Raw genomic sequence first — 27,424 nt, 5'->3', positions numbered from 1 at the left:
TAAGGCACCTGTGCCTCGGTTTCTCCATCTCTATAATAGAGTACCAGTAATGATAAATCTTCTCCAGCTGTAGTGGGATTAAGTGAGTCAGCATATGAGAGTTCGGAAGCAACCAGGCATAGAGAAAGCACGTGTCTCCAGTCAGCTGCCAGCCCAAGCTTCTGGTACCTAGATCAAGAGGATCATGCATAGTCCTTAGATGATTCATCAATTGGCATCCATGGTCAGATTCTTGCTTGAATCTGTTTCTGCTGAAAAGTGGGCACACCCACCTCTGGGCATAGATTGCACACAGAGTAGAGTGGCTGTGAGTTTAGAAACAAGCAGCTGGTTGCAACTAATCTGTCTTTCTGCAGAATTCTTCCTCCTTGGCTTCCTGGATACTGCAGGCTTGACCTTTGAGGATCTCAAACGGAAGGCATGGGTCATCTGTCCAACATGGGAGAGTGCAGGAAGGCCAGGGAAGAAATTCCAGAATCTCCTGCAAACACACAGTCAGCACAGACAGCAAAGGTTTCAGAGGCAGGAGCCGAGAGCTCAGGGAGTTGATGGAAGTGGATAGCCCCTGGAGGCTCCCTGGCTTAGAAAGGGTGAGTGAGCCTCTTCCCAGAAGCAAGGCCAGAGTCCTGGGCTGGCATGTGTGTTGGCATGTGGCTAGCAGAAGCAGGTGCCATGCTGCACCCTTTCTGTTCCAATGGCACTATAAGCCAAGAGAGCAGATTAGGAGGATTTGAAACACAAAAGTAAAACAAGCTGTCTTCTTTCTTTTTTCTTTCTTTCTTTCTTTTCCACCTTAATCATCTCCAAAGACAGTGAGTGGGATTGGTGTCACTTTAAATAAGGGCTGTATCTGCTAGAAGAGCAAAGAAGAGGAAGGACCATTCTCTGGCCAGACTTGTCCTCATGCGACAGCCAACAGGGGCAGCCACTTCCAGGAGCCTGACACACTCATGATTATAGAATTCTTGTCTTCCTCTGGTCACGATATCTTCTTGCTCCTTTAGAGGAATCCAGGGCTCCTTGCTAGTGGCCCCTGTGTCATATCATCCTCACAGGCAGTGGGTCTCAAATTCCTCAAATGTTCATATCAGTTTGAGAGGAAGGACAGAATTCAGTTTAAAGGCAAGGAGTTGGGTTTGTTCTGTAGGAAAGTCTTATTTTGGGGATTGAGAGGACTCTCAAAAGGTATGGGGGAAGCAAGCATTAGCAGATGCAAATTACAACAGCTGGTGAGATTGGCTGGGTGATGCTCTAAGGAGGGTCTGTACTCACTGCTGACATAGCACTATTCATGGGAAGTCAGTGAGCCCCTCTGTGTGAAGATGGGAATGACGTTCAGAGAAGAAGTGTGGACCTTCCCTTCTCCCCCTTTTTCAGTTTCATACAAATTTGCAAGGACAGAGAAAACTAGTTTATGGACAGAGCCACAGAAGGACAAGGTATCTTCTCTGTCAGTGATACTTCAGCTGTCTGGAGAGCAGCCCTGAGCCTTTTGTTTTTGTTATCCTTAAGTATGCTCAGCAATGCCTGTGGCAGCACAGAGATGTGTGTGTGTGTGTGTGTGTGTGTGTGTGTGTGTGTGTGTGTGTGTGTGTGTGTGATCAGTAGGAGTACTTCCCTCATTTCAAAACCTGCATTTTTAAGCCAAACCTGAGGCAAATCGATACCTCCCTTCTCATCCTATGCAAGACAGAGTTGAGTGTCTCTTAACTCACGCTGAATTCCACTTATGCTTGGAAACTCACGGCTGTCTGACACTCTACTTCCAACTGGCTTAATGAACAAAAATACCAATGAAAAGGAACAATGACTATTATTAAAGCTGATTTTGATTCCATATTTCCACCATGTATAATCAGTGTGTTGGATCATTGCTGTTTTTCTTTTCTGTTTTATATTTGTTTTGCAGAGCTGGGAACAGAACCCAGGACTTTTATGCTCTACTACCAAGCTGTACCTCTGTACTCCCCTCTTTTTGGCTCTTGTTTCTGTCTTCTGGCTTGATTTTCCTCCTTACTGAAGTTTCTTCTACAGTGGCTTTTTCAGAGTATCTGTGGATGGAATTCTCTTCGCTTTTAAAAATCCAAATTACCCTCTCCTCTCCTCCTTTCCCTTCCCCTCCCCTCCCTTCTCCTCTGCTCTCCTTTCCTCTCTCTTCCCTCGACTCCTCTCCTCTCCTCTTCTCTTCTCTCCTCTGCCCTTTGTTAAAGGTCAAGTCAACCACTAGTCACAGTGTCCTTCAATCTGATCAGAGTATTAAATCCCTGGGTTTATTTCCTCATTATGCTAACAAAATCCAAATCAGAAGAACCTTGGCTTGTGTGGTAACCACCCATGCAGGGACCCGATGCCTTGTTGTTCCTTTTCAGTGGTCTCCAGGTTGCTTCTGCTTATGATTTGTTACCTGGAGCTCCATCCCTTTGCTCTTAAATTCCAAGTAGAATCAGTTGGAAAAGTCAGAAATAGCAAACTCTGCTATTTGGCTCAGACCTTCCAAGTTGATTGGATGCAACTTAGGTTGATTGGTTGTGTCTTAAGGGCTATTGTGTTCATTTTATATGAACCTCAGTTAGCCTTCAACCCTGTAAAAATCATTTTCCTACATCTCTTTGTTCTCCCAATCTGTGTTTTCTAATAATGAACATAGGGTATCTACATTTAAACAGGTGTCTTTTCTGTTTTCTACAGCCCTCCGGAAAGGTATGCTTTAGCCTGCCTTCAACCTCACATTTATTAATTTTCTTACTTTCTATCAAATCTCATGTTTTACTTAGCCATTGGAATAAAAATCTTTTCAAAGTAAAAATATTTTCATCACATTTTTATTTATTCTTTATAATTTTTATTCATGCATATAATGTGTCTTGGTCATGTCCCTGCTCCAGTGCCCCCTGAGACCCTTTCATCTCCCTCCCAACTTCATGTCATTTATACAATTTATTATTACTATTTTTTAAAAAAATTTTAAATATATTTATTTATTAATTTTTTTTCATTTTACATATCAATCCCAGTTCCCCCTCCCTCCCCTTCTCCCACCTCCTCGCCTCCCTCCCACTCTATCCCCATCCACTCCTCAGAGTGGGTAAGGCCTCCCATGGTAGTCAACAAAGTCTGGCATACCAAGTTGAAGGAGAGCCTAGCCCCTCCCATTGTATCAAAGCTGAGCAAGGTATCCCACCACAGGGAATGGGCTCCAAAAAGTCAGTTCATGCACCTGGGATAAGTCCTGGCCCTGCTGCCAGGGACCCCATTAACAGATCAAGCCACACAATTGTCACACACATTCAGCGGGCCTAGTTCAGTCCCATGCAGGTTCCCAAGCTGTCAGTCCAGAGTCAGTGAGCTCCAACCAGCACTGGTCAGCTGTCTCTGTAGGTTTCCCCATCATGATCTTGATCCCTCCTCCTCCTCCTCCTCCTCCTCCTCCTCCTCCTCCTCCTCCTTCTTCTTCTTCTTCTTCTTCTTCTTCTTCTTCTCCTTCTTCTTCTTTGAATGCTGAATGTCATTTATTGAGGGAGGGAGGAGGTCTTAAATACAGGCTTACAACACAATGGGAAAACCCTGGAGGGTAGAAGTTAGTTTCTGGGGTTTTTTGTTTGTTTGTTTGTTTGTTTGTTTGTTTTTGTTTTGTTTTGTTTTGTTTTGTTTTTTAGCTGAGGATCAAACCCTGGGTCTTGTGCCTGCTAGGCAAGCACTCTACCATTGAGCTAAATCCCCACCCCTTCTCCTGATGTTTTACAATCTTGCATCTAAGCTGTTAACACCCAGTATGCTGGATACTCAGACAAGGAGCTTCCCTTAAGCATTCAGGAGGGTGGAATCTCGCAGGGAATTAGCATAGGGAGGATATCAAGGTCCACAATGGCAAGCAAGGCAACAGTTACCCAAAACGGGGGCCAGGGACCTACAGGTCCCCCTCTTTTACTAAAAAAAAATGAGCTTCTGACTTAGATTGCGTGGGACTTCAGCAGGTCACCTTACCCATCATGGAGACACCTGTCCAGGCCACACAGGCATTCTGTCTTAGGTTGGTGAGCACCCCCCAGGAATTACCTGTCTCTGAATACTCATTATCATAACGGCTCAGTTGTGTGAAAGCTGCAGAGTTAATTGTTGCCAAAGATCTCTAAGTGGCGCTGGGCTTGCAATCTGTGTGTTCAACACAGAAAAGACCAACAGAAGTCTTAACCCACCTATAGCCAGTAGGCTAAAGGCAGCTGAGCCATTCCCTTCCATAATGAGCCTTACTGCAAATTGTAGTCCTTGTAAAATGGTATCCTGAGAGCAAATGGAACTTGAGTTTGTAAATTTATAACTTTCAAAGCCAATAGAAATGTATATAACTATTGATTTAAATTTGTCATGCCCAATAGAATGAAAAATTGTTAACTGTGGTAGCTACTTTTGCTGCCAGGGTCTCCACTGTGCTAGCTATAGTAACCAGTTACGAAATGGCAATCCCAGAAACAGTAGTAGCAGTGGTCGTCACTGTTATAACAGCAACAATGGCAGCAGTGATGTCAAATTCTCTTCTGGAGCATGTGGGTATCAATTAGCATGGGCACAACTCCAGGAATACGAACTGCTGACCCTTTATTCTTGATTCCAGCATGACTTAAGCTGGAAGCTCTACAAAAGAGCAACTAAGAACCATAAAGGAAAAATAGGCAGCTCACAAGCAGCAGAACTAATGGTCTCATAATGGCTACATTCAGACTCACTAATTTTAAGGTATCTTCAAAGGGGGCTAAATGAATTTCAGGAGGCCAAAAAAGGTTGCACAGAGCCACTCCTGAGAAGGAGGTACTGCTCCAGCATGAATAGGATTGTGAGAATAAAAATGCTTAGCTGGCATGCTACTGTTACTAAATGGAGGTCAATGATCTTCAGTGTTATCCTTAATCTCCTAGGTGTCTGGGTGACATGTCCTCAAACATACTTGAAAAAGCAGTTACCTCTCTCATCCTTAATCATCAGAGAAATGCAAATCAAAATGATGCTGAGATACCACCTTACACCTGTCAGAATGGCTATGATCAAAAACACTAACGCCAGTCAATGTTGGAGAGGATGCAGAGCAAAGGAACACTATTCCACTGTTGGTGGGAATGCAAACTTGTACAACCACTGTGGAAGTCAGTATGGTGGTTTCTCAGAAAGTTGGGAATTGAACTACCTCAAGCCCAGCCATACCACTCTTGGGCATATACCCATGGAATGCTCAACCATACCACAAAGATACATGCTCAACTATGTTCATAGCAGCATTATTTGTAATAGCCAGAACCTGGAAACAACCTAGATGCCCATCAACTGAAGAGTGGATTGAGAAGATGTGGTATGTATACACAATGGAGTACTACAGAGAAAAACAATGACAGCATGAAGTTTGCAGGCAAATGGATGGAACTAGAAAAAAAATCATCCCAAGTGTGGTAACCCAAACCCAGAAGGACGAACATGGTATTATTATTATTTTAACCCATTGAATTAATTATTGCTCTCAATAAATGCATGGACATGGGTTTATCCAGTGGGGCATGGAAAACCTCCATTAGCTGCTCACCTATAAGCAGAGTGACTGTCTTCCAACAGCCATCAGCTGTCAATAGTTCCTCAGGAGCCAGGGACAGGGTCGCAGGAGCCCCTCACACCTCCATGATGGAAGCTTTAACTGGCTTGACTTGTGCAGGTCTTGTGAAGGTGAGCTCATGTGTGCAATGATTAGGACAGGCCTAGAAGGACAGCATTTTACAGCACTCCTCTGACCCTCTGGCTCTTACATTCATTCTGTCCCCTCTTGTGCAAAAACCTAGGCTTTCTAATTGGTTGTTTTTTCTCTTTACTATATTTTTACTTTATGCATAATATTCCTTTTTTGTCGTTGAATGCAGTGTACTTATTATGCATGGTTTCCAAATTCTCTATTTACATAATTTCAAGGATCTAAGTTTTTCTATTTCTTGAAATCTATGGGCTGCCATTCATAGTCACATTGGGAAGAGCAACAAAGATATCCAGTGACCCCTGTCCCTAAAGCTCTTCTTCAGACCCTTAACCTTTCCTTGCACTCTCGCTATCAGCTGGTAAGGTCTTCACACCCTGATTTTCCGTTTCCTGCTTAGTGGCACTGACATTAAGTAGGAGGGGACAGTCCATGCCAGGACACTCTAGAATGGCCTTCCTTAGCTGTGGGCAGGCCCTAACGTTTTATGCAAAGTTGAGGCCCCCTCCTCCCATCTTTAGTTCCTGTATTTAAAACATTAGTAAAAGTAAACATTTTTACATAGAAAAAAAAATTGAAAAAGGGGTTGGGGATTTAGCTCAATGGTAGAGCACTTGCTTAGCAAGCGCAAGGCCCTGGGTTCGATCCTCAGCTCAAAAAAAAAAAAAAAAGATTTAAGTTTAAATAGAAAACAAGTTGAGTGCAAAGCTAAGTAGCCTAGTCAAATGTGGTCTTGCCCATCAACACTGTCTTAGTTTAGACCTTCCCCCAAGGTACTCTGATAAGTTGTCAGAACTTTGTGAAATGTCTCCCATGGAGACAAGTTTCCTCTCTGGCTGGCACCCAGCTTTAGCCTCTTCCTTGTCCCAGCATGAGATTCCCAGACAAAGTCCAGTTTGGAGGTGTTGATTGTCCCAATAATCTGAGAGCTGGCGGGAGGGGCACAGGTGTCTTTTTAAGAATATCTTCATTCCTTTCAGGGCTCCACATTAAAAAGAAAGTCCCTTTGCTCAGTCTGGAAGGAGGTGACAGGACCTGCCTGTACTGAATCCACCAGGTTTAAATGAATCCCCAGGGGTGCCTTGATCCTGGAGGACATGGGAATGGAGGGGAGGGGCTGGGGAGAAGGTGGGGATGGGGGCGGGAGGGGGGAGGACAGGGGAACCCATGGCTGATGTATAAAATTTAAAACACATAATAATAAAGAAAAAGTTAATGGAAACACACACACGCACACACAAAAAGAAAGTCCCAGTGTTCTCCAGGCAAGAAAACCCTTAAGAAAGGCCTACTGTTTTAGACAGGCAGCCAAGCAGGCATGTGCCTCCTTGGTGGGCTTTCTGTGTCCAACCCTTCACTGTTCTTCTAGAACTTTCTGAGGTTCAAGTATGGAGACGGGAGCTAACTCTCCTATTAGTACTGGGAATAGGGATTTATTGAAGTATGTTTTTCTCCTTTGAGTTCAAACGTCCTATGAAGGAGTGGGCAAGTATGTAGAAGGTACGTGAGGCACCCACTGATTGTGCCTGCAGTCATGTCCCTAATTCAGCAGTGGCTTCATGGTTGATGTTCCGGGGCCAAAGTGCCAGGAACAGACAGCATCATGTGATTGTGATTTAAAGAGGGACGGAAAGAAGTCTATTGCCCAGGTCCTCAAAGGAGATCCTTGACAACTTTGGAAGATTCTGTAGTCCCCAGCTGCTAGGTCAGCGGGACAAAGGTTGAGTTTTGGAAGGGAAGAAGAGGGTAAACTTGAAGCCTGATTGAAAAGATTGTTTTATGGAGGATTTAGTGTATGACACAGAGGTACAGAGATGATATGGAGTAGGAATGAATTAGAGGACAGAAACATGGGGAGAGCGAGAGCAAAAAGTAGGCTTTGCTCACTAATCTGCCCCCTGCCTCCAGCTTGAGCGCCACCAGTGAACTTACCCTAGAATGTCTGAGGGCTTCCAAGAATTTCCCAGGATTCAGAGTTGGGCAGTTCAGGGATAGAAAAAAAATAAACAATAAACAAAACAAGACACACCAACACGTCGGATTATGTTACTTCTAAGACTCCTTTTACCACCGGTAGTTCACAAGGCCCTGGATTAAATCTTAGGATGGTGACTGCTCCTTCTATAACTTACCAAGAACTTCCAGAGTGTATGGGCAATGCCTCTCAGAAATAACTATGGGCTCTGAGAGCAGAGCCCCTTATCTCTGGACTTCATCCAGAGCTGCAAGGGAGACAGAAAGTGAGGTCCACCTGCATAGGATGTGGGCACTGTCATGGTGGGGGTTGCTGACTCCATCCTGGAGTCTCATCTTATTTGTTAAATACATGGATAGTAGGTGCATTCTGACCCAAACCATACATAACTCTGGCTTTGTCTCTGAGCTCATATTTTCTTTTTTCTTTCTTTTTACTTTTTAGACTCAGCTTCAACACAATTACTTTTTAAAGGAAAACTTCATAAATCCACATGCCTCTATGAATATGGACCAGTCAATCCACTCTGGATTATTCAAGCTTTTGATTTGTGTGTGTGTGTGTGTGTGTGTGTGTGTGTGTGTGTGTTGCCGAAGCAAGTATGGGGTCTTACTTCCCTTGCCTATAGTTTAGAGATGGTGATACTGTCTTCATGGAGCTTGTTAGGAGAATTTAATGATGACCCAGTTACAAAATTCCTGGCTCATAGTAGACGGAGAACACACAGAGCGATCATTACCCTAATAAGCAAACTAGTTACTGGATCACACAATTGGGCCCAATTTAGTAAACTATGAGGTCACAAGCAGGTAAGAAGCAACAACCTCCTTAAGGGCCACTCTGCCTTTAGCAGACTGAGGACCACTATATGGGCAAAGTCAGGCATCTCAGAAAGGAAGCGAGGTGGGCTGGGGAGATGGTCAGTGGATAAAATACTTGTCTTGCAAATATGAGATATTGAGTTTGATGTTTAGAGCCCACATGAAAAACCAAACCTTTGGGGCTTGCTGGACAGCTAGCCTAGATTAAATGGAAAATCCTAAGTCCCAGAGAGAGACCCTGTCTTAAAAAAAAAAATAAAAAGGAAAAACAGAGGATGGCTCCTGAGGAACACCATCTGTGTTTGTCCTTTGATCACACACACACACACACACACACACACACACACACACACACACACATACCTTTCATGGAAGGAAGATATGTTCATATGATGAGGACAGAAGCTGTGACTTGGTCTGCTTGCCCAGCCTGTGCACAGCATGTAGCATGAAGTGTTCACACATATCTCTTCCCAGGTCCTAAAAATGCTTATTAACCTCAGCTTGCCGGACAGGCAATGCTTGTCAGAGCAGCTACTCAGTCTGGAGACAGCAGCATGCCTTTGGCTGCACTGTCTGTCTTGATGGCTGAGCATCTCTTGCAGGTGACTCTCCCCTTGTCCTGGTCACAGTGGAGCCAGAGCCTGGGTCCTCCTCCTCCTTGTGTGTAGCATGGTGCTGAGACAGACTCATCTCTCTGTGAAGGGTGCCTCCTCCTGCCGCGATCCACTCTGCCACCTCTGCTCTCATTGGTGTGTGAACCACTTGTTCATCTTGTTCATATCGGAGGAGTCAGTTGTGACAAGAACATTAATTTCTTTGCACAGACATGTGTCCTTGTCACTTGTAAGGCACGTTGCTGTGTTGAACACTCCCCTGCACACAGAAACAGGTGACAGTACTTGGTTCCAGCACAAGTGATCCAAGAGAAGAGGAAATGACAAAAAGGTGATGATGCCAGATCACCCCTCAGGCCACAGTATACAACCTTTTGTAATGCTCAGGTTACTGCTGGTCAGTCGGTTAGATCCTTACCATGGCCAACTCCAAAAAGCCCTTCACAATTTAAAGTAGAGTGTAATAATGTCCTTCAATCCACCAAGATCCCTACAAGGCAAAGAATGAGTTCCTGGATACAGAAGAGAAAACTGAGCTTTGGAGAGGGATGGGAATCTGACTGACATCCTGTTCTGAACTCTATAGGCTCATGTACGCCCGTGGTATACACATATCTATGCAGACAAACACACATGCACATAAAATAAGTAAAAGTGCATATACTTAAAGCCAGACTCTTTCAAATGGCATCTTTTGGAAAAATACATTTAGATTAATTTCTGGCAAGGCTGCAAATAAGACCACAGTTAAACATGACCACAGACTAAAGACAATGTAAACAAAACATTGACCTAATTAAAGGGAACCTTTTCTATCTAGACTAACCTTGTGGGGCCTAGTGTATAAAGGCAAAATTCCACCAAAACAGTTATCCTGAGCACAAACAGTAGAGTGGGTCTGGGCTTGTGGTTGTCAGTGGGACCCACAGTATGCAGATTTCTTTAATAGCCAAGGTCATGTCCCTCAAAGGCAGCAACTAACATGGGTCAAGGAATTTCAAAGTGAGAATTAATTAAATATTTGCCTCTACTGGCTTCAAGAAGGTAAACTCAAGAGCACACAGGATGTGTTTAACTAGCCTTAGAGGGGAGACACAGCTATCAATTTAGCTTATACTAAGAATTCTCTAATAGCGGCAGCTATCTGACTGTGGAAGCTTGAGTTGCTAGGCACATGCCATCTCTAGTTGGCTTTAAACAGAAAAGTGACTTTGCTCGCTTCTATTTCCTACCAGGACTCATGTATTAGTGTCTTCACAAATGTTGAGGGAGCTTTCCTATGCCATACAGACAACAGTGCCCAAAGCACATGAGTTCTTTACATGCGGTAGGGGAGAAAGATGTGTGATATTTCTCCCTACTCCATACTGTTCTTAGTCAGGACAGACCCTTGCTGAAAGAGGTAGGCTAACAAGAGAAAAACAGAATTTTAATGTCATTGTCGTCTACTTTTGTACAGATGTGAGATAGTTCAAAGAAGAGCAGATCTCCAGAGAGATCTCAGTATATTATCTTAAACTCAAGGAGGCTTTAACACATCCTTCTCAGGGGAAAGAAAGCTGGGTGGGTGTGGGCAAAGTCCTGTTAAGATGAGCCAACCAGGGAGAGCACCATGAAACAAGGTGCTGCTTAGCCTCAGACTTAAGTAGAGCCAACTTCTGTGGTGTCTCTGGTCATCGAGGTTTTCTCTTGCTGGTGTAAAGGGGACTGCCCCTCATTTACTGAAAATCACTCACAGGTGTAAATGTCTCACAGAGGGGAAACCTTTGAAGTGACCCCTGTGTGTACGGTTTCCTAAAAACAGCTTGGAAAGCAATAATAACCACAAAAAACAATTCAAAATAACCCTCCTGCCAAAGAGATGTGCCTTGAGGTGAACGGTAACATCCTCATCTCTACAGTTGGATCTCATGGTAGTGTGTGCTGTGTTCTGATCCTCATTGATACTTGCAGTTCAATACTTTAGGACAGTCTTCTGGAAGGTTGAGTGTGGCATTAGTTTATAAGGCCTGCTGCAGTGAAGCTGCAACACCAGCAATGGAAACTCATTGCCTCACAGTTGAGAAGGTCAAGGTCAGCAAGTTGGCTCCTTCTGCAGCCTTCTCTCCTTAGCCTTTTAATGGTATCTATCTTTCTGATGTGTCTTCACTCTATGCTTTCCTTTTTGTTTATCCATTCAGATTTTTATCCTCTTATAAGGACAGCAGCCCCCAGGGACTAGGGCCCACTCTAATAATGGCCGGTTAATGAGATCATCTCCTCAGAGGTCCAGTCTCTATATTCTGGATTCTAGACACTAGGGATTTAACATATGAATGCAGAGGTCACAACTCAACCCACAACAGGGAGCAACTTCACCCACTGCACCAATGAGGAAACCTAGGAACAGAAATTTGCCCAAAGTCACTCAGTGAGCAAGCACAGAGCTTGGTTATGACCCTGGATATGTCTGGGCTGTCCAATCCGAGCTGGGCAGTGGTCTATGGACATTCAAACCTGCATCTTTGACAGGGAAGCTGAGATGGGCCCAAGAGACCAGCCAGGGGCAGGAAAGGAGGTAACTGACAGGGTCCTATGTCAGGAAAGTCATAGGATTGGCACAGAGCTGGTGAAGTTGGGAATTGGCAACAGATGCTGCTGAGTGTCTGGGGCCAGCAAGGGCACAATGAAAGGCTGTGTCACATTTCCTTAAGGTCCTGAGTGGAGACAGCAGCAGATGAGAGCTGCATCTGGTGCACACCAGCGAGAGCAAGCTCTTTTAGGCTAGAGACACAGAGACACAGAGAGCCCCTGAGCCATTTCTTCTCCACATTACAGAGCTGCCACTAATATGAACAATGGGAGGTCCGCCTGTCGCTAATTGTTCTGGGAGAAGACAGCGATCCTTGTGTGAGTGTTCAGGCACACGAGAGACATCATCAACACAGTCTAAAGCATCACCAGCTCCTGTACAGGACTGATCTGCAATTGTAAATCCATTAGTGCCGAGCATGAATACTAAGAGCCTGTGTCTTTGCCAAGGAATCTGACATTCTTTTCTGCAAGAGAAGCATATACCCTGTGGAAAAATGATTCTCTTCCTGTGCAATCAGGTCTGTCTCTCCATTTAAATCATGTTTAATAAACTTCTGATCAGTAGAATATTTTGAAGTGTGAATAATATAAGCCTGTCTTTACACTGAACACGAATCATTAGACCAAAGGAAGTGTTTCATACTTTGATGCCCTTGCTCCCTTAAAGAATGGTCTAATAAACAGGGTGGTTCTTTGTTTTGTGGAACATCCCACAGGCCCACTGTCTCTACAGAGTTGTTCCATTTAGCCTTGCACAGCAGGGGTCTACAACCTACAGCCCATGGACCAACTCTAACCCTTGCCTTTGTAAACTGAGTTTTCCATTCAGCTAGGCACTGTCCACTTTGGCATTGCATGGGTAGAATTGAGCAGCTGTGGCACAGTAGGCCTGTGGAGGTGGAAGTGCATGCAGACAGCCAGATGAGGGCAGTTTTGGAATCCTGGCACTAGGGTCTCACAGAAACAAAGTTCCTTCTCTGGCACAGAAAGCTCATCCTACAGAGATATGAGACCATGAACTGTCACCTTGCTCTGGTCAGCCCAGAATAACCAGTGATAAACACTGGTAGGGAGCTGGGGTGGCTATCCACCACTGTTACCTTGACTGGAGGAGAACAAAGATTCCCCGGGGAACTGGGATGGAAGTCACTCATATGACATTCTGGCAGAAAAAAAAAAAGAAGGGCCTGTGTCCCGAGAACTTGAGCAAGGCTGAACTCTAAAGCAGTGGACTAATTTGTTTGTTGGAGAAAATTTTAAAGACAGGACAACATTCAGGCTGTGCCACAGTTACCACACATTGTTATCACCTGTATCTACAGCGAGGGAGACCAGTAAATGGAGACAAAGATATAAAATATGTACCATCTGGCAAGAAAAGGAGCATGAGCTATATTTAAAGTTGCAGACACAGAGGATCTACCAATGAGAAGCTTCATTCTGCACTGGGACCACAGAAAAGGTGTCTTCTGAGAGCCAAACACCAGGATTGAGTTCTTCAACTTGTGAAGGTACTTATTCAATGGAAAGGGTGGAGTTGAAGCCTAGGATGCAGCACATTTTTAGAGGCCTGCTATAAAACGGCTGTTGAAGGGTCTGATTCCCCAGGGTCAGCCTTGAAGGCACATAATGACCTCTGCAGTTGTGCTCTTATGAAGGCAGGCTGCATCTTGAGATGGCTACAAAACATGTCTGCATTGTCCATGTGTTACTGCTTGGGTAGGCATAAAAGATGTAAGAGTGGGAGAAGTCATGGAGGCTTAAGCCAGTGGTTCAGAGAGACAGGCAATGTGTAGCCAGGCTGAATTCCCTGCAAGGAAGTTCTGAGAAAACCTTGTGTGAAGCTATGAAGAAATTGAAGTTGAAATAATGTTTGGGATGCCATGATCATGTGATGTCCATCTAGGCCAGCTGCAGGCATGGTGTGGGGACTTTTCAAAACATAGATCACATGTCTGTAGGTGGCAGACCTGGAAGTTCAGGGCTGCCCAAGCACATCATACCCTGGTGATTCTATCCTGATCCCCAGATGTTGGATATGGAGCTGTGGGATTAAATCTTTTCTCTGCTGTGTTTCAGTCTTTCTGTAGGTGTTCCTTGATAAGACTCTGTTCCTGTCTGGACTTTTAAAGTATTGGCACTGTGAAAAATTATGGATTTTTTTAAAGAGATGGACTAAATTCATTATGAGATGAACATGATAATTTGGGGACCAGAGGTAAAATGTTATGAGTTACAGTGGTGCGAATGAATATCAAGTTGACATGGGGTACCGTTGTGATGGTCAGACTTCATTGCCAGTGTGATTGGATTTGGAATCTGTGAGAGTATATCCAAAGAAGTTTAGGATGGAAAACACCCTACAAATGTGGGCAGCACCATTCCATGGAGTGGAGTCTTGAATAGAATGAAAAGAATTCATTTCTCTCTGCCTGCTGACTGTGGACTCAATGTGACCAGCTGCCTCACGTTCCTGCCAGTGTGCATTCCTTACAATGTTGGACTGTACCCTTAAACTGTGAGCCAAAACAAGCCCTTCATTCCATGACTTGGTGTTGCCAAGTCCACCAACAAGAAAAAGGATGAACCCAACCCTCAAATCTGTTTGTGGGCAATGAATTTTACTCAGGCGGTAACAGCCATGTCTGAGTTAGCGAGTTGAGAGAACCACTGTGAAGGAAGGAAGATGTGGATTCCGAGTCTGTCTGGATGCCCTCAGTTACTTGTGCTAATCTGGGCTTACCCTCTGATCCCTGTCTCTCTCCAGCCTCCTTCCAGGTCTCTTCCAGGAAGGACTTATCTGTGAGGTTATTAATTATTTTCTCTCTACCCTCTGGTTCTGCCTCAGAAGCCACAGGTACTTGAGCATGGGCAAAAGCAATCAAGCTGCTGTTTCCTCTCTGTCTGTGTCTCTCTCTTTGTCTCCCTCTCCTGTTCTCTCTCTCTCTCTCTCTCTCTCTCTCTCCCTGTGACTTCTGTAACGACCTCTCAACCTCTTGCTTTAATTTTGGATGATCCTTGACCAAAGGCTATATCCAGATAAGCTGAAAATATCCCAAGCCAAAAACACATTAGCATTTGTCTAGGCTATAGAACATGGAGCCTAGCAACACAGTGTACTGGGTTCTTTGGTGGTTCCCTTTCATGATTTAGGAGTTGGAGTTGTTACAGGTTCCAGTTTTCTGCCCTGCATCCACAGAGAGCATATTGATGGCCAGGGATAAGAGCTGAGTTCAAAATCCAAAGGGTTGCTCCTATGGAATGAATGTGGCCTGTTGTTCCTTCATAAAGCAAGAGATACATAAAATGGAACTGTTGGGATTCAAGGAGCATGAGCATCCTCGAATAGATCAGGCATTTAGCAAAGAGTTTATATCTAGGGAGTCTAAACTTAGCTGAGGCTGTTGCAGAAGGCTGTGCACCTTGATGAATCTGGCCATGATTCTGAGTGGAAACTATTTGATTTGTGCCTTCCTCCCCCAGCATCAAATCCAGAGGGAGTAAAAAGAAAGAATCATTTACTTAAATTACCATAGAGTTAGAGTTAGGAGTCAGGGTAGACCAGGGCAGCTTGTCCCAGCTAGAGGTTGGGACATAGGTGAAGGTGAAGGTACTTTAGAGAGAGTTCTGGGACAAAGCCTAATAACACACTACCCCCAGGCACCTGTTGTTATGTACTTTACTCTTCTGTTTGTCTTCTTACCGAAGTGACATCAAGGGATCCACAAGGCATGGAAGATGAGGCGTCAGTTTTGCACCCTAGGGTGCATGGGGAGATGCCTAGGATTGGGTGGGAGGGTGCTACTGACCTTAGTGGTTGGAGACCAGGAGTGTTGCTCAACACTCGTAATGCATGGCAGCCTCTGCAGCTGAGAACGCAGCCCATTTGAGTCCCAAATGTCAATGGGGCTGAGGTTGAAAGCCTTCAAATGAAGTGTGTTCACTTGAAAACATAGTAAGTGTGGCCTAGCTGAAGTAATGCAAGGAAAGCTCCCTGGCAGATCTTAGGAAACTGTGTCCTGGTAGAAGACTCAACTCCTGCAAACTGACATCTCTCCCAGCCCCTCCTCCTCTCACACATGCAAATTATTTAACTCTGCTCTTTTTTTCCCCCCAGTGGCTTCATGTGGCTAACCACATTCAGTACAATTTCAATACAGTTTACCTAGGAAAATGTTTTCCAGATCCATCAAGAGAAGAATAAGAAATACCACATGCGGCATCTCTCATCCCCACCCCCCCCCCCCCAGTTTTTACATCTAAAGTCAGGTTGCAATGTATAAGAAGTAGATAGACTACTTTAGATTTTTCTTTTTTTGGTCAAATCCTGTTTGATTTGGTTAATCTCTGTTGAACAGGAGTTTAGCACCAGGTCTTTTAAGCAAGATCATTCCTCTATTAATGAGATCCAGACCTATTCAAGGAAGAAAAATGATTAAAAACTAAATCGTCCCCTTGCTGTTATTCAAATGGATACCAGCAAAGGGGTGATATTTTTGAAGCCTGCACCCTCTCTCTCCCTCCATTTTTTTTAAATCTGTCCTAATTGACTTGGATCTGGCTCATCCTGAGTACGTTGTGTTTTCTTATTGTAACAGTCTTTCTCTGGCAAAATCATTTCCCTCACTAATGAGATCCATCCTCCTAGGATGGGGAGAGAATTTAAAACACACCCACTGTTCTCACCCCCGTTCATTTGAATAGAACCAAAGGGCCCCCTTTCCCAGTGTTCTGTCAGAGAGCTGGGGTTGAGCTCATTAATAAAGACGCGGTTTTACTCCAAAGAGCCCTTGGCATTGAGGCATAACCTAGATTTGAAAGTTGTCTATGCTGAGCCCCTGCTACCAAAGCCACCCCCTGAGCTGTGCGCTCATGATGCAGAGGTCTCATGCATGGGGCAGTGGTCAGCCAGGAGCCAACTCTACCATCTGTTACTGACCTGTGGATCTTCCTGTATGAGGCGTTCTGCCTGGGATGTTTCTCCCCTTTGAGTAGTAGGGCCTTCACTACACAGTGGCCATTTCAGACCTGACTCCCGAGACACAAGGGCCCTCTCTCCGTCTTCTCCAGTTCTAGCTGTCCTTTACCTGGAGTCCCTGCTCAGCTCTGCCATCGCTTCCATGCTATGTCGTCATTTCTTCCTGGGCTCACTGCAGCAGACCCTCTGCCCTCAGACAAGCTCAAGGTAGACACACTGACTCTAGCCCCAGGAGGCCCAACCACTTTGTGGTAATCTCCCTATACTCGCATCTTTCAGATACGTTTACAGCTTAAGAGGAAGCAAGGTCCAAGAGATAGTTCGTGTGATCTGAAATTCCCTATTTTGATTTCAAGCCACGCCCCCCCCCACACACACTCACAATGTGGGGCCAGTGCCTTCAGATGGGTGGACGGTTTACATGTGTTTCTCAAGTTCAGTGCTTATCCATGATGTGCAGGCTGCTCTTCTTCAAGCTTATCTTGGGGCAATGTTTGCAGTCATGTGTTTCTCTTCTGATGGAAGGGCTGAAGACTCACAGCCTATGATACTGGTCCCCTAAGCTGAGGCCTCCTCTCTTGCCATGAGCCCACTGTGTGTCCAAGTGTTGCTTGGCTTATTTGGTCAATGTGTGGGAACTGGAGATCAGGAAGCAGGAACAGGAAATAAGAAAGCTCTGGCTATTTCTTTGGCCCAGATGTAACATCTGCTCTTTGTGATCCAAGAAGCCTACATCTTCTACCAGAACGCATGCTTGTGACAGGCTCACAGCTCCAGTTCTTGAAAACTCTGAGTGTCCCCTGTTTCAGGAATACTGTTCATATCTGCTCTCAGTTTAGAGGCTGAGAACATAACCTCCTATGTGAAAGTATCAGGAGGTTCGAGTGGAGGTGACAGAATCCTCATGAATGGAGGTAGTGTGTTTATAAAAAAGGCCAAAGACCCCTCACTCTTCCTGGATGTGAGGATGCAGTGAGAAGGACCATTTATGAAGAAGAAAATGAGCCAGGTGGCGGTGGTGCATGCCTTTCTTTAATCCCAGCACTCGCGAGGCAGAGGCAGGTGAATCTCTGTGAGTTCAAGGCCAGCCTGGTCTACAAAGCGAGTTCTAGGAAAGGCACAAAGCTACACAGAGAAACCCTGTCTCAAAAAACCAAAAAAAAAAAAAAAAAAAAAAAAAAGAGCGCTTACTAGATACTACCAGCATCTGTATCTTGAATATTCCAATCTCCAGGTGTGGGAGAGATATCTTCCTGTTCTATGTAAGTCATTCGGCTAGTGTTTCTCTGTCACAGTGTCCTGATGTGACAAAAACTAGCATAGGTCTTGTAGAAACTGGATGCAAGCATCCGTGTGGACAGGGATGAGCTGTTACCAAATGTCAGCAAGCATCTGTGAATGACAACTGGTTTCCACCATGTCCCCTTCGCCACGACCCCAGAGGGACGACTGACCACAGTCCCCCTGCCTCCACTGTTGAGTGGTCAGTCACACCCGCAGTGAACTGTCCTGTGTTTGACTTGCATTGTGTAAGTAGCTCAGCCAATCCAGTTGTGTGAATCTGAGTTTATCACATATAGAAGGAAACACGTGAGGACCTGTGCCTGGGTTCCTGGCAATAGACACCATCGTTGTCCTTTACTGAAGTGTCTCCAGATCTTTATTACTACCAGGATACAAAGTGTAAACACTTATTGTAGTTATAAACATCATGAGAAATGATCTATGACCCTCCATAGAGCACACACACACACACACACACACACACACACACACACACACACACACATCTGAATGTCTATGATTTATGCTGATAGTCTCCAGACATCCACATATGTAGCTTGTTCTTCTTAAAATATGACATGCCCTTTGCCCTCCATCTTAGTCTATTTTGTGTGATCATAAAAAAGAACTCAAAGCTGGGGAATTTGTAAAGAATACAAATTTATTTCTTGAACTTCTGAAGGTTGAAGTACAAGGCTAAGGGGCCGACAGCTTCTGTGTTCTGGTGTAGGTGGCTTCCAATAACACCTTTCATCTGGATTACATGTGTTAACTCCTATTCATATCTCAGATGTTAGATGAACATCATTTTCTAGAAAGTTCTTTCCCTGGCCCCATGGTGCCCAGTATCCATAGTTGCACTGGCTGGTTGTGTGTGTCAACTTGATACAAGCTAGAGTCATCAGAGAGGAAGGAGCTTTAGTTGAGAAAATGTCTACATAGATCCAGCTGTAAGGCATTTTCTCAGTTAGTGATCAGTGGAGTAGGTCCTAGCCCATGATGAGTGGAGCCATCCCTGGATTTGTGGTCCTGGGTTCTATAAGAAACCAGGTTGTGCAAGCTATGAGGAGAAGCCAGTAAGAAGCACCCCTCCATGGCCTCTATAACAACTTCTGCCTCCAGGTTCCTGCCCTGGTTAATTTCCTGTCCTGACTTCCTTCAGTGGTGAACAGTGCTATAGAAGTGTAAGCTGAATAAACCTTTTCCTCCCCAACTTGCTTTTTGGTCATGGAGTGTCATCATAGCAATAGAAATCCTAACTAGGACACTTGTGTAACACCAAAACTAAAAGGTTCTGGGAAAACCTACCAGAGTGTTGTAAATGACCATAAATCAGGTTTTGCCTTAGTGTATGTAAAATGTGTCCACTAATGTTTATTGACACTAGCCCCACCCAGACATGAAAGCCCACCCCCTAGTACCAGCTGAGTAGCTTGCTTCCTGTGCTATGTGAGCAGTGCAAAGATGGGACCCAGGCTGATGACTAAAGCCCACTCATAAAACGCCTTCTCTATCAAGCACCTTAGTTCTGGAATCCAGCCACATGGGAGAAGGTATGCCACATGTCAAAGCTGTCTATACGGGTGCTGTTAGTGGCCACCTGCTATGAGGTCCTGGCCACAGTCATCTATTACTTCAGTCACCAGGAAGGGAGATCTTGAGACGACTCCAGCCTCAGTCCCTGGAGCCTCAGTCCCTGGAGCGAGGAGCACCCAGGAGAACCTGGTAGAGTCAGACCAATGGGAGATGAAAAAGATGATAATCACAGTGATAAATGAGTGTTCCTTGCAATTCTGAAGTTAGGGTAGTTATTGCTTCTGTTGTCAATACTCAGCATACTTACTATTGAATAGCTATACATGTGGGATTTTTTTTAACCATTCCTGCTAAAATCCAACTCCACGTTCTTCATAACATGTTGGTCTTCTAATCCATGGTTTCTTGCTTTAAGATTATGTATTGATTACAACTTTTATTTCCTATAAATGTTTAATATGGTCTTTATTTTATAGGAGTTTTAGGTTTATAAGAATATGGCTTGGAGAGTCCTACATGCTCCATCCCCAGTCTCCCCTACTATTGATAGGCTCCATCAGTAGGGTATATTAATCATAGTCAATATATCAGTGTTGATGCATACTTATTTTAACCAAGTCTCAGCTTTGTTCAGATCTCCTTGGTAATTAATGCAGTGTTGCTATGCCTGAATTCAACTTGGGTACCAAATTATGTTTAGGTGCCCTGTCTTGTCAGACTCCCTTGTCTATGATAGTTGCTGACACTCCTTGTTTTGGATGATCCTGGCGATTTGGGTATTGCTTGGGAATTGGAAGGATGTTCCTCAGCAGGGTTGGGTGGTTTTGAAAGGAGGGTCAGAGAAGCAAATGTCTCCTTTCATAGTGGACAAGGGGCAGATCTGACACAAGTCCTTAGAGTTGCTGTGGCCTTGAGCAAGCTGGTGTTGGCTGAGGGCATGCCTCCCAGCTTTCCTTTTAATCACTCCCTCCTACCTTTCCCACTCTGCTCCGTGGATGCCTCTCTGAGCATGCAGTGGGAGAGGGGGGAGCTGTGCTCCCCTTGCTTGTGGACAGAAAATTTATATAAAGCATTTGAAAATCATCTGCTTGAGATATTTGTCTCTTCTCCATATTAATCTGTTTATGTCATGTGATCCAATGTTATTTGATTCAGTTTGTTACTCACACTGTTCCAGGTTTGTCCCCCTAGAGAACTTTCTGGTGGCTTCATGTCCCTTTCCCATTTCTCATCATCCCTGGGACTCTGGGGAAAGCATGTTTTCTGACTGACATATCATGGGTTTATGTTGTTGGAATATGTTATTGCCTTGCCCATTATTCCAGGGACCAGGAAACACTGAACATAGCTTTACACAGCCCCCCCCCTCTTCTTCAATTGCTCCAGACATTATTAAAAGAAGTATAATATCCTAATTATCTTCAGAAATGTGTAATTCATTTGTTGACAAGTGATTAAAACCATTAACCAAATTGACATGTGTCTACAAAACACAACATAGCAATCTCACTTACCTTAAACAAAGATGAGGTAAAGTCTACCCAGAAGCATGCTTGGTTGTATCTACCCTAAGAATGCAAATGGATTTTGTTATTTTGACACTTGTTTTATTTACAGATCTAAGGGGCACACATGAAATGGCCATCTCTGTAAATACTGAAAGGAAGCTGAAAAATTAAAGTGTGCATCTTTTTAAAAATACCAATAAACTTAATAATTAAAAGACTAAAAGCCCAATAAAAATGTACCAAAAAACGCCACTTGGGGCTAGAGAGATGGCTTAGCCATTAAGAGCATTTGTTGCTCTTGCAAAGAAGCCAGGTTTGGTTCTCAGCACCCACACAGTGTCTCACAACTATCTGTATCTCCAGGTCTAGGGCATCTGACAAGCTCTCTGACCTCCATGCCAAACAATCATATGGTGCACATACATGCATACATGCATGCAAAGCACACAGATGATAAAACAAATAAAAATAGACTTTTAAAATATACAAAACATTGAGTCAATACTTCACCATAGGGGATGCACACACAGCAAACATATATGGGAAGAAATGGCATCATTATAAGCTATCAGGGGAATACAAAGTCAAGGTATAATGAGCCAAAACTCAACAGGGTAAAGCTGATGATTGACAGCCATGTGTTGGTGAGGCTGTGGAGAGCCTCTTATTCATTGCTGAGGGGAATGTAGAACAGTGTAAGCATGTTGGAAAATGGTTCAGCAATTTTGTGGAACATCCATCCTCCACCAGCCTTATGGCCCTGTCCTTGCACTCGTGTGGATTTATCTAAGAGAAGGGGAAACATGCTGACACCAGGACACGTGCAGAAATGGCCTGAGCTATTTCATTGTAATAATGCCCAATTGGACAGGACTTTGTTGTTTATTGAGAGGTAGAAAAGACAGGGAGATGGAAGGAACATGGGGTAGTCAGAAGATCAACCAGAATTCAGGATGTATAAAGTAATCCATAGGGAAACCTGAAACTTTGTAAGCTAATTAAACTACAAAAATAAAATAAGAAGAGGTAGATGGATAAATGAATTGTGATATGTCTGTAACATGGACTTCTCAGTCATAAAAAAGAATAGATGCAAATATCTATCTTTATCTATAGGACAGATGCACATCCAAGGATGTGCAGAGAGACATCATCAAACACTTAGATAGGGATGGACAGTTATGTGGTTACAGATATACTAGAAGTAAATGCATCTGTTTTCTCACCTACAAGTCAGCATCCTCTTAGTATAGGCATGTAAGGACCATATTCCTAATGTCTGGAAAAAGACAAAGGCATCCATTGTTGACAAAATTGTTAAGAAATGAAAAGTCTAAAAAAAAATGTAAAACAAACCCAGCTCCCATCATTAATATTAACTATATCAAGAAAGAGTGAAATGTCTGGGAATAAAGTTAATAAGAAATATGGAAGCCCTTTAAACAGAAACCCTTACCTACTAAGGAATGCAAAGAACCAATGAAACAAGTTCAGACCCTCAGCTCTTGGGGTCACAGCATACAAGCATGTGTGAATACAGGGGGTGATTCAAGGGCTTGGGTCAGAAACTGGAAGAACAGATGAAACACAGGGGCCTTCAGGGTGTGTACAGCTGCTCAAGTGAAGACCACTTCTAGTGAAGACCACTTACACAGGTCATTTTTGTATGTCTTATTTCTTGCCTATTCTAGTTCCTTACAGGCAGTGAATACTTTGGTTATTGATTCTCAATGAGAATTGTACGGTAAAGTAATAGCAGCCATCCCAGCCTCTGCCGGTGGAGAAACACCCACATTCTGCTTCCTACTTCATGTCAGGTTCTGTCAATCCACCAGCAAATGGACCTCACTCACCCCAAGCTTCTGGTGTCAAAATGACAGAGAATGAATGGTCAAAAGGATTTTTCCAGACTCATAACTGCCAGCATGGTAATGCCTCCCTCGAGACATGAAGTACTCTGTGTTCCTGGAGGATTTTAACTAGAAGCCAAGAGTAATAACCTTGGAAAGTAGCTGAGAAGGATTTGGCAGAAAGAGCAGAAGGCTGGAAAAAATCATTTACACTACCTCTTCTAACCTGGCTTTGGGGTTCTTGGCCCAGTTCTTTATTCCTTCCCTTCCCATCCTCTCATCCATCCTACACTGTGACATAGAGTGAAGGGTAAATACAGGCTCATTAATCCCCCCAAACCGAGTCATTGACTCTCCCCCGATCCCACTTCCCCCTGTCTGCTGTGCATGTTCTACAGACACATGACATTTTACCATGTCATACTGTATGTAAATATCTCTGTGTGTATCTCTCATTACAGGCTACAGGTCTGATTTAAAGACTTTGCATTAGGACATCTGGTACCCCAACGCAGAGTCCTATGCAGAGGATAGAGGGCATCCCTTCTAAACTGACACTTATCCCTAGATCAAACTTGACTGAGTTGACAGTGTTGCTAACTGATTCTGCCTCATTTTTAACAGGCATCCTTTATTTCTTACCAGACTTTCTTTTCAAATGGACTCGCCACTCCCTCTTCAATCAGTAGTGCATATTTTTCTCTGCATATTAAATTCCTTGGGTAATAATGTTTGTTTGTTTTCTAAATCGCATGCTTCCTCCTCTTGGCAAACAGGAAATGACAGAGTATGGACTCAACTTCTCCCCCTGGGAGATTCCCATTCAACTTCAAGTCAGGAACCAATCGGTATTATTCATTTAGTGGAGGTAAATTACAGATCATGTTTCTGAGATATTGATAAAAATAGTGATTAGCAATTGCTTGCTTAATAGAGAAGAAAAGGTCTGGCTGGGGTCTAATGGGAGTTGACAGGGTTGTTTTATTAGTGTTCGTAATTGATCCTTGATTTAAGTGGCAGCCATCTTAGTTTAAAAGATGGCCCCTAACAGGAATGGACAACGGGTAATAAAGACCCTTCAATTAACATAGCTGAGCCTTTCGTGTATAAATCTGCCTTGGATCTGGACATTTATATTTCAAAATACAATACTGATCTGGGCAGATCAACGTCCAATAGCCCGGAAACAAAAAGGAAGAAAGCAGCAGTGTACAGTGCTTCCTTCCACTCAGGTTTCTCTTTGATGTGTTTTACATCCTTGTTACATTGTTACCTTCTGTGTATTATTCAAACACATCTACAAAACAGGGCAACAAAAAGAAGAGCCTTTTGAAAGCACGTAACTCCAGCACCTTCCATTTTAAAGGAGACTTTACCTGAGGAGCTAAAGACTTGAATTTTTGCCTCTGAATCAACCACAAAAGCCATTTAGTTATTTATTAAACAGGTGCATGGTGTTTGTGGTGTGATAAATGCTTTGTGAATGTTGGCTAAATTAATCCCCCACACACTGCATGGTCTGAGTACAGTTAGTTACCTCAATGTGGATTATGTCGCTGAAGCTCAGAGAAGCCAGTCATTTGCCTAAGGCAGCACAGCCAAGGAGCCACCACAGCCAGGAAGCCACCACAGCCTGGGAGCCACCACAGTGGGATTCATGCCCAGCATTCCCAGAATTCTCAGCAAGTCCTTTTTGCCACTTCCTGATTTAGAATCTCATACCCTTGTATATGAGGAGCACATCTTGGTGTGGGGGTCTTGCTGATTAGATGTGAACTGTCAAAATTATCAACTGTGTGGTTTGAATATAACTGACAGTCACTTAAACTAATGCTGTCTATAGCAACATTTCCAACTCTGGATTTTCTGATTTTCCTTTACCCACCCCAGACCCCTTCTGTTCTTCTTTCTGACACAGGGTCTCTTTTTTGTCCTCTAGGCTGGCCTAGAACTTTCTTTTTTCTTTTTTTTCGGGGGGGGGGGGGGTTGAGACAGGCTTTCTCTATGTAGCTTTTTGCCTTTCCTGGATCTATCTCTGTAGACCAGGCTGGCCTCGAACTCAATAAAGATCTGCCTGCCTCTGCCTCCCGAGTGCTGGGATTAAAGGCCTGTACCACCGTACCCAGCTATATTTTCTCTTTCTTGTTTATTGATTATAAAGTAAATGTATATTTATGCTACAAATGGAGCATGAAGAAAAATGGAAAGTAAATTCACTTGATCTAAACACAGGTGCTTAACCCTGTAAAAATATTTAGTAGTACTGTATAAGTATGTTTATAAAGATGAAATCACACTGTCTTTGAACACTGCTTTGTAACCTGTTGTATTTGCCAACAATGGGTTATTGAAATATGCAATGGCCTTGAAGAATTCAGATTGCCCTTTCATTGACTGCATATCTGCCCATTGAATAGATGTACCACAATTTATTTAACCAAAATAATCGTTAAATGTTTACTTCATCCCCTTAGTCTAAGTCATCGAGGTAATCCCAAGACTTTATGTTTTACAAGCCACGGGGGAACTAGTCTGTGTTATATGGGCAGCCCTTGAGAAAACCACACTGAGAAGGGCCTAGGGACTTTTTCCAGGAGTAAAGAAGAAAAATGAACCTTGTACCTTTGCCTTCTGAGGTTAAATCACAGCTAAAAGCTGTATTAGGCCTTCCTGTTTCCCAGAAGGCTGGCTTTTGGTCCCTGAAAGGAATGAACAAGGAGAACAGGGCAGAAGCGAGATGTTGTCAATGGCCCCTAGTCTTTTCCAGGGATGTTTCCATTTCCCTGGTCCCTGCACACCATCCTCATTTGCTGGCCCTCTGAGGCTGGACCATTTCTATCCCTTCAGTGAAATCTGCAGGTCACACTCATCCCTAGAGTTGAAAGGAAGTGTTCTATAGCTCTCAGCTAACAGAAACGCCAAAATGAGTTTCCTCCTGGGAACACAAGATGATTGTGGCTGCTGTCCACACTGGAGAAATGTCCTGCCCAGAAATGTAAATAAAATGCTAGGTGGTTATTATGCCAGACTGAGTCTCTTTATTAAAGGACCCTTGCAACACAGTTTTCTAATGAAATTGGATCACCTGCAGACCTTTCATTCGCCAAGAGAAAACTGGGTGAGAAATTGGGGAAGAATTTTTTTTTACTAGAGAATAGAAAGGAAGTTTCCTTATTTTCAATGCATTTAAAATTTGTGCTCTATATCTATGCATCACTTTCATTTTATTTCTATATATTATTTATTTATTTTTTATTTTTTATTTTTTACACATCAGCCATGGGTTCTCCTGTCCTCCCCCCTCCCGCCCCCACTCCCACCTTCCCCCTATCCCCTCCCCTCCATTCCCATCTCCTCCAGGGCCAAGACTCCCCTGGGGATTCATTTAAACCTGGTGGATTCAGTACAGGCAGGTCCTGTCCCCTCCTTCCAGGCTGAGCAAAGTGTCCCTGTGTAAGCCCAAGGTTCTAAACAGCCAGCTCATGCACTAAGGACAGTTCTCGGTCCCACAGCCTGGATGCCTCCCAAACAGATCAAGCTATTAAATTGTCTCACTTATCTATATTTTGCATTTTGTGTGTGTGTGGAAAGAGAGAGGGAGAGACAGATGCCTACTTAAAGTGCACACCAATATGAGCAATGTTAATGCCATATTCTTTTAGATGTTCCAACTGTATGGAAGCTCACTGAGATGTAAGAAGTTGGGTCTGGGCAGTGCTTCTTGGAGGGGCTATGCTAATTTGCTATATGACTGTTTCTTAACTATAGGGATTTTTTTAAGCAACAAAGCAAATTTTAGAAATTAAAAAATAAAATATCAGAATGCCCAGATTTTCATTTGGGATTCTATCACTTCTAATCAAGTAAAAGTTCTGAATCAATCACCTGTTTAAACAGCAATGCTGGTTTCCTATGAGCACAATGGCTTAGAGAGGCCGAGTGTCTTTGGGAGAATGCGCTAGAAAGCTTCTTCCCATGTGAGCTCAAAGAACTGTTCAAATGGACTCAGCAAAGTACTAGTGTAGTGTTAGTGCCAAGGGGACAGAGAGGCTATGGCAGGGGCAGCGGCTTAGATGAAGGTTGCATCTCAGTCCTTGGGCGTCACCTTCCTTACTGGGCCACTTTGGTTGCCAAAACATAACACTTGGCAAGAATCCAGCTGCCATTAAGAGGCCTCTGGAACCTGCCCAATACACTGGCCGCATTTTTACACTATCTTGAGTATGTGTGATAAAATATGAAATATCATATTGCCACATATAAAAGAGGATATTTGAGCCCTAATAAACTTACTTCATGTTGCTCTTAAATCTAACAGCAGGAAAGTGTAAGCATGCTACCCTGAAAGTGTGATTTGGGCATTTCCTTTTGTAAAACACACTTATAAACAAAAATGCAAACACACACTAAGACGTTTTGATGGGTCATCTTGATTGGCATTTGATTAGACTTGGAATCAACTAAGAGACATGATTCTGGGCCAATCTGTGAGGGCACTTCCAGAATTAGGGGAGGGGATGGGCCCTTCCCCAGAGCAGACATCCATTTCTGGT

This window comes from Onychomys torridus, chromosome 14, assembly GCF_903995425.1.
Source record: "Onychomys torridus chromosome 14, mOncTor1.1, whole genome shotgun sequence".
Lineage (NCBI taxonomy): Eukaryota > Metazoa > Chordata > Mammalia > Rodentia > Cricetidae > Onychomys > Onychomys torridus.
The sequence above is the reverse complement of the archived record's forward strand: the minus strand, read 5'-3'. Positions refer to the sequence as shown.